The sequence below is a fragment of the Mandrillus leucophaeus genome, unplaced genomic scaffold, assembly GCF_000951045.1.
Source record: "Mandrillus leucophaeus isolate KB7577 unplaced genomic scaffold, Mleu.le_1.0 Scaffold642, whole genome shotgun sequence".
Classification (NCBI taxonomy): domain Eukaryota; kingdom Metazoa; phylum Chordata; class Mammalia; order Primates; family Cercopithecidae; genus Mandrillus; species Mandrillus leucophaeus.
The window spans coordinates 1,131,080-1,148,668 of record NW_012106942.1 but is presented as its reverse complement, the minus strand read 5'-3'; positions in this window follow the sequence as shown (position 1 = coordinate 1,148,668).

The window sequence follows — 17,589 nt, the reverse complement described above, 5'->3', positions numbered from 1 at the left end:
AAACAGAACGTTCACATTTAAAACATAATTATCCAGATATTTTACTTTTTCCAATGGTTCATTTTAGTAGTAACAATACCAGCAGTTTACCTGGTGAGATTATTGCTAGATTAAAATTTACTGAGGAAGTGTCTGTCTAGTCATATTAAAATGACTCTACACAGCTATTTGAAAAAAAAAAAAAAAAAATCTATTGGAATCCAGATGATTAAACTGGCAGGAAAATCCCTGCACAATTTTGAGTGTTTGTTTATGTTTCAACTTTGATAAATACTAATACTAACTATTCTCAACTAATTAGTTAAGGAATAGCATCCTTAGAACATAGAAATTAAAACCAATAAATTGTTTTCAATTGTCACAGAAATATTAAAAATACTTCCATTTTGTTTAAAAATATAACTCAACATTTATTCAACCAATTTATTTGATAAGATTGATTAAACATAATATAACACCATTTAGATATAAATGCGTGATACAGATATGTGACTGTGTGTGTGAGGAGCAACAACTAGAAATATAAATGGAGTGCAGTTTTATATTCTGAGTATTTAATAATTTATGAAAGAAAAATTACTTTAAACATACATTAATAAAATTGTGTTTCACTGTAATAAAAGTGTACTAAAAAATGGATGTAGTGCTGTTCAGAATGTAAGAACCGTAACCCCTTCCTCTTTTCTTTTCAGTTCTGGTACAGCTGGTTTGAGGATAGTCAGGGTCAGCATATTCAAAGATAATAATATAGCAACAGAGCATGAGATTTGCATCTCCACTTTAGATTTCTCACTCACAAAACTCTTTTTACCTTATCAGTGCAGCTACGAAAAGGCTTAGCAAATACAGCTGGAGTGGAATCTTTCACTCATTTCAAACTGAAAATTTAATTGTTCATGTCCATTTCCAGCAGCAAGCCATGTCTGCAGACTTGTGATAAATCCAACCAAAGAACAGGAAAGACTTGGGGATGTATGCAAATAAAATATTAACCCACATCTGTAAGCATTAATGTAGCAAATTCTATTATAGATATTATATATATAACTTAATTTCATTTATGCTTGACATTGAATGGCCTCTTCAAACTGAAAAATATTGAACCTGCATTTCAAGTAATATAGGTTCGTTTAAACATGCCTAATATTATTATGCCATTGGCAAATTTACTTCTGTCATTTAGATCAAAGGCATATATTTTCTGCATTTCTATGCCTGCTTCTCAGAAATAATGCTGTTCTTTCTTCCCACTAATGACTTAATGCCTTGTAAGTCTTCAGAATATAGAAAATTGCATAACTAAATTGCATAAGTGATCTTATTTTTCCATAAAACAATCTTTGTCTCCTTGTGCAATTACATTGTTATTTGTTTATCCATGCTGTGCTTTAATTCATTTTAATAATTTATTTTTAAAAAGCAGTGTATTACAGTGGGAAAGAAAAATAACAACAGAGTAAAAGAAAAAAAATCCAAGCTTGCCAGATGAACATATACTTTTTTGTAATATAAACAGAGAATTTTGGTATCTGAATAAAGGAACTAAACACTATAATAAAACATGTGTTAGGATAAATGTATAGAAAATAAATATGTCATGACAATCTAGCAAATAAGTCAATTATGAGCATATGTTACATTTATAAAAGGATCAAGACTTGATTATATTGTACTATATATTGAAAGTCAAATAAAAAAGAAAAAGAATAAAAAAGGAGGAAAGTGGTGAGGCAAATTGAACTCCTTCTAGAAAGTCAGTAGAGTCTAGCATCAAAACAAAATAAAATACAAAGTCCCATTTTAAATATCTTCATATTGAGGAATGTCTTCAAGCATAAAAAGTCTGTATTACTTCTTTTACAATAGAAAACATATAGAACATTTTTTTCTTTAAAAAGTTAGTATTTCTTTTTTGATAATAAGAGATTAATATAGTAGTTCTCTATTTGTAAAAGATTGATGCTTTATATTTTATTAAAAAAATGTATTTGAACTATGAGTAGAATTATTGGTTTAGTTATAACTGTTTATTTAGCTGGTAGTTACCAGACATCTTTTCCAGTCATTATTCTCATCCAGATCAGTTGCGATTTTTTAGTTTACTAAGGCTTTGCTGTGAGTCTATGTTCAATGATGCTATCACCACATATGTTGTATTACGACTACTCTTTATACATACTGTGAAAAATAGAAAGTGTATACATGGAAACATTTCCTTTTGTTAATCCCGTATAGATATTATTGCTGAAGCTGTCTATTGATGTGGCAGTTTTATTAGTTAGAAAATTGTAAGATTACATCCCTATGAACAGTAGCTCTTTAGAATCATAAATTGGAAATAAAGCAATCTCTCCCTTGCCGCTTTTTCATTTTGATGAATTATATTGATGATAAGGATGATAAAACAAAGTTTTCATAGTGGAAGTTTCTGCTTATATTTTTAAGACACAAATAAATTACCTTGGTTTACTAGTGTGCTCTTGCTTTTTGAGAAGTCTAGATTGATTGATCATAGGAGGCAGAATGGTGTAATGGTTTGGAGTTTAAAAGAATTGAATTTGCTCTGTCTTCAAAATTTACTCTATGATATTGAGCAAGGTAATCAGCCTTTGTGAGTGTCAATTTTCTGGTTTGTAAGACCAATAGAATGTTTACTGCTTTGAGGATTTTGATAGGTTTTCGAGTGATGTAATGACACATGATCCATTTCAAGTAGCGTAACTCAACTAGCATAAAATTCATGTATTAGATTAAATGGCTGGGATGAAACCTACATTACCACACAAAACAAATTTGGCTTTTTCTTCATTGAAGTTCAGCCAATTCTTTAAGTGACTATATTGTTCCACATTCCCTAAAATACTACGCGTTGAAATAAATACTGCCACTGCAGTAGACAGATAGAAAAGTTATAGATTATGTTACTATATCCAAAGTAATCTTAAGAAGAGTAAGATTAATAATTATTAATTATTTCTGATAATAACTGTTATTAGGCTTTTTGGTGTTGGGAACTCTTGAGGTTGCCAAAAAGAAGAAAATAGATAATACATGAAAATATGTTCCCTAAATTTTCCACATTTTTCATATTACAGAATTCAATTTAGGAGTAGAACATACAATAGGAGTAAATAACCCACATTTTTGGTGTTTTATAATTTAGCCCAGACATCCATAGTGAAATCTTGAAGATGAGTGCAAAAACAATCAGGTAAAGATGAAGATATCAATAATCTAAGCTGAAAGAACAGCACCCTTACAGGATTGGAGACCAGAAGAAGAGCAGTATTTTTTGGACATATAAAGTAGGATATTGGAGCCATGGTAAGAGAGAGGGTTATGGAAGTGAGGCTATTACATGATTTATATGTCATCCATACAGAGAGTAGTGGCCCATCAAAATTTTAGTTCAGAAATATCATTGGTGTGGTAGCTTGGAAAACAGAGTAAAATCAGAAGTGTGGAGACCACCTTAGAGGCAGTTTTAGGAATCCATCTAAGAGATGATGGAAAACCCAAAATATTAGATTAATGGAATAATTGAGGAAGTGAAGTTAACTAGAACTTTACGACTGATGAAAGAAGAGGAAAACCACTAGCCTCTGGATTGCTGTCTTTTAATCATGCCAGTCTGAGACTCAGAAGAGACATCTTTGGTTGGGACATCATTTTAGAAATTATTGGTGGTCTTAATGTCAAAATAATAACTTAGTTGTGTTTACTTAATATAGTTTTGAACACTTTGTAATATATAGAGAAAAGACTACTCTGTTCATCTGCAATGATTTTTAAGTCTTAAGTAAATTTTAAAATATTTTGAAATATATCAGTATAAGATTCTTTCCTTCTATAGTATTTACTTTTATATTGTCACCGTCTCTTTATATTAGTATTAACATAGATTTCTTTAATCAAATTATTCCTGTCCCCTCATCTGCAGCATGTACTCTTTAAAGTTCATATATTCTCATCCAAAAGATAACATATTCTAGGAAGAAGGATAATTATGGTTGTTCTAACCATGGAGTACATTAAATGTGTGTACACTTTACATTTTATGGATTAATTTTCCAATATTTTAAATTAATTTTGTAGGCCAAAGAATAGTTATAAAAGTTTCATTTATGGTGTTTTGGATTAGAGGAAGAGGCTGGGAGATTGTGTGTATAGGGAAAGGTGGGGTTTGTTTTGTTTTTGTTTTAATCAGTGTACAGATTATATAATAACTTATTTGCTTGACCAAATTTTCTGAAAAGGATTATATTATCAACAATTGTGAAATCTGACTCTTATCTTTACAACACAGTTGGAAAACACCTACTTTCTGAACTAAATTCATATGCTTTTAAATTCCATTAAGGAATATGTTTGCAGGTTTAATAACTTTCTCTCCAGGGTATTACTGAATTGTATTTATTATTATGATCAGAATATATAGCAATTAAAAAATCTAACCATTTGTGATAAGCCATTTGAGAAATCCAAGACTCTAAAAAAGATAAATACATTTTGACATGTTAAACTTTTGACACATGTATAGGAACTACACACTATACAAAAATTTTTTAAAATTGTTCTGTACAGTTTTAGGATAAACAGGATAAATTTACTAAATTAAGATAAATATAGAACCATTAAACACTGCCCTTAAAAAAAAGAACACAAGATCTGTGTCCATTTATTTAATTATTTAATGTTTTTGTTTTATAATTATTTAAAAATTAATTTGTGGCTAGATATGGTGGCACATGACTGTAATCCCAACACTTTGTGAGGCTAAGGCTGGGGCTGGAGGATTTTTTAATCCCAGGAGTTCCAGACCAGCCTGGGCCACATGGTAAGACCTTATTTCTATGAAAAAATTAAAATATTAGCTCAGCATGGTGATATGCATCTGTACCCCCACCTACTCAAGAGGCTGAGGCAGGAGGATTGCTTGACCTCAGGAGTTTGAGGCTGCAGTGAGCCATTTTTGCACCACTGCCTACCAGCCTGAGTGACAGAGATCCCAGCTATCTGCAAGAGGCCTCTGCTTGAGACAGCAAGACCTTATCTCAAAAAATAATTTTTAATACAGTATATAATTACCAGATCTAGAAGCTCTACCTGTGTCATAATCTACATTTCAAGACTTCTTGAGTTCATTTGCTTCTGATCCTTAGTGAGTGGAACATCTGTGAACTGGATAAGTCTTCTTAATGATGCCATCTCTGTAGCAAATGACCACACATTTCAAATAATACATAAGCCTAGAATAAAAGTAATGTATCCTTTCATCTGGAACAGGTGCTTCCCGAATGACTTTCAACAGGTGACGCTTCAGTTTGATTCCCACAGCTGTGACAGTCTGTCCCAAGCAGGTGACAGATTGTTTATCCACTGAATTAACATTTGTCACTTTAAATAATGCAAACATGTTTTCAGTACCTCCATATCATTACATTTATGTCATTTTGAATGTTCATTATACAAATATGCCATCCTAGTTTTATCTTGAAAACTACATCAGACACTCTTTGTAACACGGAAGCTACTATAGTAATCCAAGTAACAGTTTGTGTAATTGTAAAAGTCTGTTTCCATTCAAGCAATGTACATCAGGTGAGAAGCACGTTGTCTGATTTTTGGCTTAGCAGTTTTGTGCACTCATAAGGTCAGAGGTACTTGATCCTGGCTGTTTGTTGGGATCTAGAAACATCAGTAATAATTTTTTTCTCATTTTATTTTGAGCATCACAATCACTCTCTGCCTTACTCCTCAGCAGGTAGACAAAGCCACAGTGATGTAATATATAGATAGGTAACATTTAAGGAAAGATGTAGGGCACATCAAGCATATAGGATGCAACATTGTATACATCAGATTAACCTGACCTTTTTGTTTGGAACTACCCCGAAGTGTCTCCATGTGCCATCTTTCTCCTCTGCAGAAGACCCAGGCAGCAGTATTCTTTCATGTACTCAGCCTTCACTTTTCTCATATGGATGGACAGCTTATTACTTCAACCAATTACAACACTTCCTGATAAATTCCTATGCTGGCAATAATGTGAGAGGAGGCTAGAAGTGTGGGGAATTAAATACTCCTCATCTTCTACCCCGACTCACCTTCCTCAACCACAGTCATCAAAGAGTGATTAACGGGGCTTGGGTAAATAAAGTACTCTATCAGTGAATTGTGTTCTCACAGCGTTCTACACATCCCCGAGGGGCTCACCTGCCCACAGCAGTGCCCTCTGCTCTTCAGTCCACCTAGACACTCTCTTCTCTTTGCTCTTGAAACCTTCTTATCCTGACCCGTCATTCTTGGAACCATTAACTTACAAAGTAACTGCAAATCAGACTCCTGTTTCAGGGTCTGTTTCTGAGGATCCCCAACTTCAGACACTCTGTAAATTGTTTTCATGGTAATGGTATGGAAAACACATTATTTTATCTGAAATACTCATTTTGTAATCTCCTTTTCATTAATCATCAAATTATTGAACAGAAAAAAATGCTTATTACTTTAAAAAACACACACATATTAATATCTGTTTAGAATCATAGATTTCTGTCTAATCAGCACATCCATAATGTAAACAGATTTTTCTAACAACAACAACAAAAACACCTTTAGGTCTCCCTCAACCTTACTCATCCTTATATTTCATTCATTTTAATAAAACTTTTTGTTTGTTTGTTTTCTGGCTTCCAAGCCCACTGCAAATTAGGAGCTTCAAATTCGAATTCAAAAGTGTGCTAGTGCTAAAAAGACAGAAAAAAATCAAATACAAAAAAAAAATTTAGGAAATAAACCATTTTGCAACCCCATTATCTAGAACAAAGCTGATACACCTAGTTCAACCTATACATATATAAATTAATATTCATAATTTTGATTCTAGAATATCAATAAAATCTTCAGTGATGTTTAGAATTATTTTTGTAAGAAATTTTGAATGTTTAATATTTTTAATGGCAAATAAAAATGTATTGTTCAAACAACCTATGCTCACCCCTCAAAAGTCACATGGTAGAACTCATTTTAAAAATGCACAATATCTAAGAGAAGCATAATCTAAACTGAAATTTTGACAGTTGGATTTTACAGAATGAGTGTTTTCTTTATTCACGTATAAAAATGATGAGTAAAGGAATCCACATAGCAAAGTAATTGGTTATATATCTTTAGGAAATAAGTCATTTCAAATTGTTAAAACATTGAAATGAGAAAATATATTTTGTCTAAAATACTTTTTTTTCTAATTTATAGAACAAATTGTTGCCTTTACGAAAAGCTCAAAAGATCACAGTAAGGTACGTAGGAACTTTTGAATTTCTCACTAAAAAATGTCCCTAAAATATACAAATTAAGAAAAAGTTTATCTAGAAAAAGGTTTATAAACAGAGCAAACAATAAAGAGATAATTTGCAAATTAACCATGTTTTTATTTCTTACATCATATTATATACATGCTGGATCAACCTGTCAGTGTCATTCAAAATAAAATTGTGGAAACATGTTTTAAAACAAGTATTAAATATACTGAATTCTAATCTACAGCTATGCCCAGGAACAATAAAATTAGTCTAGTATAGAAAATTAGAAAATTATTCCTTTTTTATGCTCAATATTTGCATGTTTAATAATAAACATATATTATTTTTCTCATGTTTGATGTCTTTTAATATAATTCAGTAACTAAATTCTCTTTCAAATGCTGTAGGCTTTCACAGATACATCTGGGAAATCATTTACCATAGTTTCTGAATCCTTACAGTGACTTTGGAGCAATACTGTTTTAATTAGCCACAAAATTTTTATTATTTTGCCTAAAATAGAAACACCACAAGAGGATATGATCCTTTACCTGTTTGTTATGAACATATTTTGTAATAAGAAGAGAATGATCATCTGTTTACACATATAGATGTCAGTTTACATATTTCAGGTTTCATTGAAATTAAGTGCATATGTGAACAGATTTTAAATTTGTTTGCACATTTTCTCTTCTGAGATATTCATGTTAAAGTATGATAGCTTTCATTGCCATGTGTATTTTTAATGTAGTGAAATTTTTCAAACTGTTTGATTATCATTCAATTACCCTTAAAAACCAGAATCTTACTTTGTCTCCAGTAAAATAAAGGAATTTGTTTTAGGGCCTCTGTTATTTATTTTAATGCTGTGATTCTGAGTGCCCAGATCCCAATAAGTTCCTTGAATCTGAGCACCAACTGTCTACTGGTGAAGCCCTTACCTATCACTTCTCTTTTCTTCTTCATTCCTATCCTTTGCAGTTAGTGAACTGTTTCACATATTGAGTCCTTCTTAATACATAAAAGAGACACCAAAGTTTTTATTTCTTGATTTATATATGTCTTATGTTCATATCTAAGTATAAACTCCCAGAAGTAGAAACTAATTTAGTATTCTCCATTTTTTGGAGTATTAGTATTCTCTCTTGTTCTTAGCACAATACTTTGCAGAGAGCAGACAATTAGCACATATGATGAATATATATGTATTAATTGATTTAATTGCTTGGTTGGGAATTGTGTTGTAGCTAATAAGTTGCTTCCTTTCAAACTCTTCGATAACAATCTAAATATGTGAACTTTGCAAATCTGAAATTTATTTGTCTTAAAGGCAATCATTATGGCATAATTTTTATTTCTTTCATTGAATCTTGTTAAAAAATCAACCTAGAATAGTCCCCTAATGTTAACTGTTTCCTCAGATATTTGTTATACAAATTATGTATAGATGCATAGCAATACTGCTTGCTTTAAATAATTGAATTTTGTTTTTTTTTGGGGGGGTTTGTGTTTTTTTACAGCTGTGCATTTTTTTAGTCAGTACAAACAAAATAAGATAATGTTTATAATAAGAAATGCTTTGATAAAGTTCCTGGTCCTTCAAATACAGAAAGTGAAGAATAAAATTGTCCCTGTATCCTGCAGGAAAATTATCTCTGTTGGTAGCCTGCAAGTAATTTAGGAAATACATGCTCCACTAGTACCTTAGTAGAGCTGGTTGCCTGGGATAAAGTACAGTATTTAAAATTAGTTTATGCTTCAATCATTTTTAAAAAAATATTCATAATTCAGAGAGCTGACAGCAGAGCAGGTACTGTTTATCTGCAATTATGCAATATTTGAATTAAATGATAAATAACAAGAAAAAGTAAAGACTATTTATTTTTCAGCCCAGTGATTCTCAAATTTCAGTATAGACAACAACCCCATGGGGTTCATATTACCAATTCCCTGGAACTATTCTAGGCCTTCACATTAGAAATCTCTGTGTGTGGATTCCAGGAATATGCATTTTTAAAAGATTTATGCTCAGTCTAAGCCAGTGAGGATTCAAAACAATTCTGAAACTTACTCTTGAAGTTCCCTTACGATAAGATCGTCATGGTTCAAGGCATAAAATAGACATGCAATAGACAGTTGAAAGGTTGAAAGCTAAAAATGATTAACCTGTAAAACGTGTTGAAATTCTAAAACTATAACTTTTTTCACATCAGTTAAAGAAATAGTCTCATTTTCTTTAACTATTAAAATAAGTTATGACAGTTGTTCTTACATAAATATTGTTTAATGAATTTTAGTTTCACAATATGGATGGTGCATACAGATTTCTACTGAAAATTAACATAATTTTTATGTTATGTTAAAATTATGTTAATTTTCAGTAGAAAAGAATGGTAGTGCTTTTTTCTTAGTTTTCTAATTCACTATCAATTATTCCTTGATTAGAGTCATAAATAATTTATTCAAAATTCGATATCTCCATTCAGTTATTGTTATTATTAGTTCTTGAATTAAAACTGCTTCTTCTATATAAAAACATACTATATGACCCAAGAATTGTGAGTCATAGCAAATTGCTAGCCAAATAATAAATATTTAGACAAAATTTAATGAACTAATTTGTTGCTAATTCACATGTATTTTGAATACTTACTTCCTGTAGGTCCACATTTTCTTGATCAAGAGTAATTACACATAATTATATGCATATAGAGAAAAAACTTACCCATTATTTTTATGCTTCCTTGAAATATGTATACAGTCTCAAAATCATCATATTGCTGATTTTTAATTTTCTATTTTCCATTATACAAAATAAATGACTAAAATATCCATATGTATATAATTCCTTTCTTTCTCTTCAAATAATTTATGACTTTAGGTACATCTCCTCACTTTTTGGACTGAAACTAGAAGCATAATTGTTTTGAACTAGTTATCTCCAAACCCATCTCCAATACCATTTTGTAAAGTAATGTCAGTCTGTTGCAATTGTGAAACATCTACCAACTTACTTATTTGTTCCTTTATTCACTTAGTCAGCAGCTACTAGGTCCCAAGTACTAGATTTAAAAAGTGGATGACACCAGAGCTAAACTAAATAGCAAAGTATATGTAAAAACATTAATTATTTTACCTGCATACACCAATAATCAAGCCAAAAAATAAAAACCATGACTCTGCTCCAAGACTAAACAAGCCAATAAATGAAAAATTTCTTTATAATGTTTTTCTTTAGAAATGCAAAACTCACTCATTTATTCAACATACATATAGAAAGTTTTTATTTTATACCAGGTTCTATGGTAGGCCATCAAGACACACAAATAAGACAGTGACTGTCTATAGGGCGTTCAAACCTAATGATAGCAGCACATGTGCATGAGAAATTAATACATATTTTAGTGTAAAAAATAAATATATCTCTAATATTCTACTAAGGTTATATTACACATATGATGTTGATTAAACTATTTATGATTTATATGCTATGGATACAAAGTGACTCAAAATCCTGTCTAGCTGGGGACACAAACACAGACACACAACACACACATGCTCACTTGTAATACTTAAACATAAATAATAAAGTGAGAGGAGAGGAAACTAAATTTTTTGGTTTTGTAATTTGTACAAGGCGTGAATTAGGTGGTTTATATCAATCACATTTAATGAAAATCAATCAGTAAATATGAGCAATATTAATAATTATTTTAAGATGAGAAAAGTTAGATTCAGAGAGACCAAGTACCTTGTGCAAAAACTAATATAATCATAGTTCAAACGTAAGTCTGACTGGTTGTCACAGATGTGCTTTCGGTAATTTTGCACTATGTTAGCGGTGCGAATTAGATTAAAAATAAAAGAAAGAAAGCAGGTGATACAGTAAAACTTTCTACAGGATTTAAGTGTTGTGTTTTACATGGGATTTAAAGAAGTTGTAGTAGACATGAAAGAGACAGAATGTGAGTGAAATTTGATGGATGAATATGATTTGATATACTAGCTGCCATTGCATATATAAAATGAGTGCAGTTGTGGTATTCTTTGAAGATTGAGCATAATTACTAAAACAGCCATTTATCTATAGAAATGACACTTATCAGCTGAGAAAGAATGGATATTTGGAAAGCAATAAACATGTGGAAAATAATGAATAAATCAATTTTTCATAACATTGGATTATAAACATCTCTGTGTGTAAGATACATAGAGCAAGTGTTAAAAATACAAATTACCCAGACTTTCTGGAGTCCAACTCATCAGCATCTCTCCGAGTAAGATCCTGGAATTGTTGTTTTAATAAACACCATAGAGGCTTTTGATACAGGTTGTTTAAAAACTATTCCTTGAGAAGCATTAGCTCGAAAGAGAGTGATAATCATAGTGAAAGACAGTATATGGATGGATGATAGATAGATGAAATCATTGATTTTGGACACTAATTTCAGGGAATAGCCATAAATTATTGTGTTTTCTTTTTAAATAATGGGATTTGCAAGGTAATGTGTTTTAAATGCTAATGGAAGATGACTATACAATCCTCTATATGATGTTAATAAGAACTAACTAAAATAAAATAGAGCTTTCTACTGCTTTCCTGACATATGAATTCTATAATAATAATAGCCGCTAATATTTAATTAGCCCAAAATATGTGTTGGATACTATTCAGCATGTTCCATAGGTAAATTACTTAAGATAACAGCAATCCATTGAGTTATATCTCATAAGTATCTCACTGTTACAGATTAGACAACTGAGAAGAAGTGGCTAGGTGATTTGTTCACAAATGATCAGAAAGTGGCATGATTAGAGTCCATGATCTTAATTGATACAATGTACTAATTTGGTGGTTTCAACTTGTTTTTACTTCGAGTATTCAAGTTAATCTGTAGTGAAAATGTTTCAGTTAATTTATTTTTCATTTAGTAAATACTTTCCAAATATTTACAGTATTTCCTCCTAATTCCTAAAAGTTTTAAATATTATTTATAGTACAAAATGTCACTATAGAGATTTCACATCTATTTGACATATATCTTAGCCATTTACTTTACTTCCATCTATCTTTGTCTTAGATGTACAGAAATATGCCCACAAATAATGGGAAAATAAATGTAAACTCACTTAAATGAGTGGAAAAAACCCATAACCAGTGTCAACTGTCAAGTAAAGAGTTAGAAGAACGGAATGAATAATGACTGAGTATATATAATTCTGCTGACAGTGTGGATTTACTGATACATATGTGACATTTGTCCCAAAAATAAAAACAGAGATGAGTGAACTGTTTAAAACACATTAAGTATATCTTTGGGGAATTTATGACAAACTTTTCTTAAAATAGGTTACTTGGATTGTTCTGTTTACACCCTTACATAGCACCCATCCTAGCAGTACCAGTTTAGCATAGAAATACAAGACTTGCAGTAAAGCTACCCTTTTGAAAAAAACAAAGGCAAAAGCAAAACACAATGCCTACTGCATTGCCATAAGTACAAATTTAAATAAAACATCAAATTTATTTATTTATTTATTCAGAATAAATAAAAAGCTTAATGAAGAAACCACTTCACATAAGAGTTGAAAACTTTAAAATATGTATCAGTCGGGGTACCTAAGGTTGTTAACCATCAAAAGTTGAAAGTGTGCTGTTTATGTAAATCAATGGAATTTTTAAATATGGTCAGGAATAATTATATATCTGAGAGATAATATGCTCAATAAAATGAAGTACGCAGATGAGATTGTGGTGTTTGGAAAGGTCTCAAATGTATAACTTAGTAGATAAGTAACTCTAAGCATAAACTAGCTCTGTTTCAGCTTGTCTTTATGTAAAAAGGAATATTACAACATACCTGATATAGTTATTCTTAACCCAAAATGTGCTAATGAAGATAGGAGAGTTCTGGATCAAGGTAACGTCCTCATACCTATTTAGCTATTTTCATCGTCATTATCTTTGAAAAAATAAATGAAATAATAGAAGCAAACCTTTTTAAAATGGTAAGTCTTCATTTTATTGTTTATATAGTAAATTATTTATAATGTAAACTATTAAAAATGTAAAACCTCAGTGTATAAAACTAGAAGAAAATATAAACAAAATCCTCCATGACCTTGGGGTGGACAAAAGCTTCTTAAATGGAAAATCTAAGGCACGAAACATAAAAGAAAATTTTGATAAATTGATTTTCATCAAAAGTAAATACTTTTGCTCTTCACGGGTCATCAATAAGAAAATGAATAACAGAGTCATAGAATGGGAGAAAATATTCGTTTCATGCATAACTGACAAAGAATTTGTATTGAGAAATCTTAGAAGTCAACATAAAAGCAATGAAGAGTATAAAAAATAGTCAAACTCTTTAAGAGACAATTCATGAAAGATCATTATGAACAGCCAAATGCACATCAAAAATCTTAACATCATCACTCATCATGGAAATGCAAATTAAAACCATGATACCCTTACATACCCATTAGATTGGCTAAAGTTAAAAAGACTGATTATCTCAATTGTTATACTACTGATGGCAATGTAAAATGATACTACTACTTTGAAAAATTGTTTGACAGCTTTCTTTAAAAAGTGAAAGTTATGCCTATCATACAATCTAACCAGGAACAACTACATTATTGGTAGGACCCATTGCACAATGAATGTATAAACTATAAAAAATTAAATATAATATACACATATGATAAATTTATTTTTAAGTCTCTCAAATAATACCATGTATTGTCTCTTATACTCTCAGTTTTGTTCTAAGAACATAACATTTTGTTTCAATTGAAGAAAGAGTTGTTTTTTGTTAAGAATCTAGAAATTCAATAATGTCTGTAATTGTATTACAAACTCTCAGACTTTGTTTAAGGTGTGATTTTTCAGGTCTATGGCGCAGGAACACGGAAATCTTTATTGCATTTGTCATAACTTACTTCTATCTTTATAGCAATACCTAAAGGAGCTACTTAGCTAAGAGTTGAATAATTAAGAATTACTAAACCTGAAACTTGGAATAGGATGAATGACATGACACTTAACTTCATGGATATTTGAGATGCATATTTAATTTCTAAATAAAAAAGAATATGTAAATTTCCTGAACAAGTGAATTTATCTCTGCCAGGATCATATTATCTGTTTTATTCATCATTTTGTTTCTTTATTATCCCGTGATTATTTTCTGTGCTCGCTGCCACATGCATTATGGGTGAAACAAAACAAATGAACATATAAAAAAATTCACCAAATAAAAACGCACATCCACCATCTCTTCACTGGATTAAGTTTGAGATTCAGTTACTGTCACTGACCATATTTCTAGAGGTTGAATTCCTGTCCCTGCTTGATGTTGCATAAGTTATCAACATTTCTAAACAAGAAATGAGCTCTACTTTTATGATGGTTCTGAAAAATATCAACTATCGCTCTCCCTATCTCTGTGTTTTTTCTTGCTTGGAAATTCTTAGCTTTTCTGAGACCTAGGATGTGCTGCTGCCTAAGTTTATGATGGCTCACCCTATCTGTCATCCAAAAAAACCAAAACCAAAACACAAACAAAAACAACAACAACAACAAAAAATCAATTCCAATTGAACATTACATTAGCAAAATCCATTCTGCTGAGCAGTTTTCCAATTCTAGACACTGCAAGGTACATAGCAGTTAGAAAATAAAAACATAAAATAATAAATAATTGAAGGAAACTGACAGTTTTTAATGACTTCAGTTGTATTTAGTATGTGTTATATTTTAAATTTTAAAATAACTATGAAACAAGAAAGTGAAGATGTCAAGCAAATTTAGTATGAGGTCAGGGGAGAGCTCGGGTCTAGGATAAGAACCAGTCATTTCAGAAATCACAGATAAATTATAGAAATAATCATATCACTTATGAAGAGAAAATAAGGAGATGTTCTATTAAGAAAACTAATGTTTACAAGAGTAATTAATGAGAAGTGGAGGCTTATAAAGAACAGCCAAATCTTAAGAGGAAAACTAGAAATGTGTGGAGTACATGAACCAAGGGAGGAAGTATTTCCAAAGGAGGATATTGTTTATTTAGGATGCTGCTGACTGGGCAAATAAAAGAATATCAGCAAAAGGATGATAGTGTTGTAAAACATGGAAATAATTAGGACCCTTTCAGACAAAGAGAGTGTTGGGAAAGAAGACAGTCTGGACTGGACTGAGGAATGAGGAAATACAACAAACAGTGTAAAAAATAAACAGCATAAAATCATAAATAAATTCTGTCATTAAAAGAACAGAGAAAGAAGACAAAAATGAAAGAGTAGATAAAATTTATGATAGTTTTGGTTTTGTTTTCCTTTCTGTTTTATCATGGGAAATACTAGAGCATGGTAGATTTGTTTTCCTTTCTGCTTTATCATGGGAAATACTAGAGCATGGTAGAAAGACATTTTTTGTTGTTGTTTTTTATTTTTTTGAGATGGAGTTTCTTTCTTGTTGCCCAGGCTGGAGTGCAATGGCATGATCTCGGCTCACTGCTATCTCCGCCTCCCGGGTTCAAGCTCTTCTCCTGTCTCAGCCTCCTGAGTAGCTAGGATTTCAGATGCCTGCCACCACACCCAGCTAATTTTTTATTTTTAGTAGACATGGGGTTTCACCAGGTTGGTCAGGCTGGTCTCAAACTCCTGACCTTAGGTGATCCACCCACCTCAACCTTCCAAAGTGCTGGGATTACAGGCATGAGCCCCTGCACCCGATCTGTTTTTTTTTGTTTTTGAGAAGGGTCTTGCTCTGTTGCTCACACTGGAGGGCAGTGACATGATCTTGGGTAGCTGCACCCTTGACCTCCCAGGCTCGTGTGATTCTCCCACCTCAGCTTCCTAAGGAGCTGGGACTACAGCTGCACACCACCACGCCAGGCTAGAAAGACATGTTTGTTGCAGGAGAGAGTGCAGACTAAAGAAAGATGCTCTAAAATTGCTGAAGGGATTCACATCTCAAATGGTGTATCTTTGATTCAGAGACCCACTGTCAAAGGAAAGATTCTAAAGAAGATAGGGACAAACAAATACTATATTGCATTGTTTTTATGGTTTTTTGGAGAAGAGAATGTTTCCTCTGATGGTTTCTCCTCTTGCATTCCTCATCCCCATGAGAATATGATGAATTCATCTTTAAGAGCATTATGAATGTGGGGTATATTTGTGGATGTTATTAATCTGAAAACTATTGTTGTGAGTAACATATGCCCAACTAAAGTAATTTTAAACAATTTGTACTCTTACGTTAGAAGTCTGAAGGTGAATTATTCCAGAATTGGTGGATGCAGTGGTATTCTGGGGTCCTCAAAGATCACCTAATCTTGATCTCTTTTGGTTGCCATTGCCAGAATATTATTTCTACACACATGGTCACAAAATGCACACAGTTATTGCAGGCATAACTTTCTCAAATTCCTTCTGCCTGATGAGCAGTTTCTCCTTACCAAGTGTCTTATTTAATAGAAGGAAAATATTTCCCTTAATTTTTTCATTAGATATCACTGTACCTTTTGTCTATGAGAATTTAACATTCCTTGCTTAAACCAATTATGAACAAAGGGGAATGGAATTACTATACTTGAATTAGAACAGTTATTATTTATTCTGAGAACTTGGGAATGGTTTCCACTTCCCAGAGCACTGTGAGATCCCATTCTCAAAATGAAGATACTGTGAGTCAACTAGAAGACAGGAATGGCTCTTAACTAGACAACTAGTAAATAGTTCTACAAAAAGCAAAACGAAGACAAAATTAAAAGTGTAAACCACATTTTATTAAGAATGTTTAGTTTTATTTCCAAGCAATTTTGTGCACCTACTGGAGCTGCTATGAACGCAAATTTAAAGGCAAACTAAGTCAGATCTACATGTTTTTTTATTTTAATTTTTAAAGATTTTGGTGTCACAAGTGCAATTTTGTTACATGGATGTGTTGCATAGTGGTAACGTCTGGGCTTTTGGTGTACCCATCAACCAAATAGTGTACTTTGTATTCATTATGTAATTTCTCTTCCCTCACTCCCTTCCCACCGTCTCACCTTTTGGAGTTTCCAGTGACTGTTATTTCCATCATTATGTTCATTTGTACGTGTTGTTTAGCTCACATTTGTAATTGAAAACATATGGTATTTGGTTTTCTGTTTCTGAGTTATTCACTAAACATAATGTCTTCAAGTTCTATCCATGTTGCTGCAAAAGACGGAATTCCATTTCGTATGACTGCATAGTATTTTGTGGTGTGTGTATATATATATACACACACACA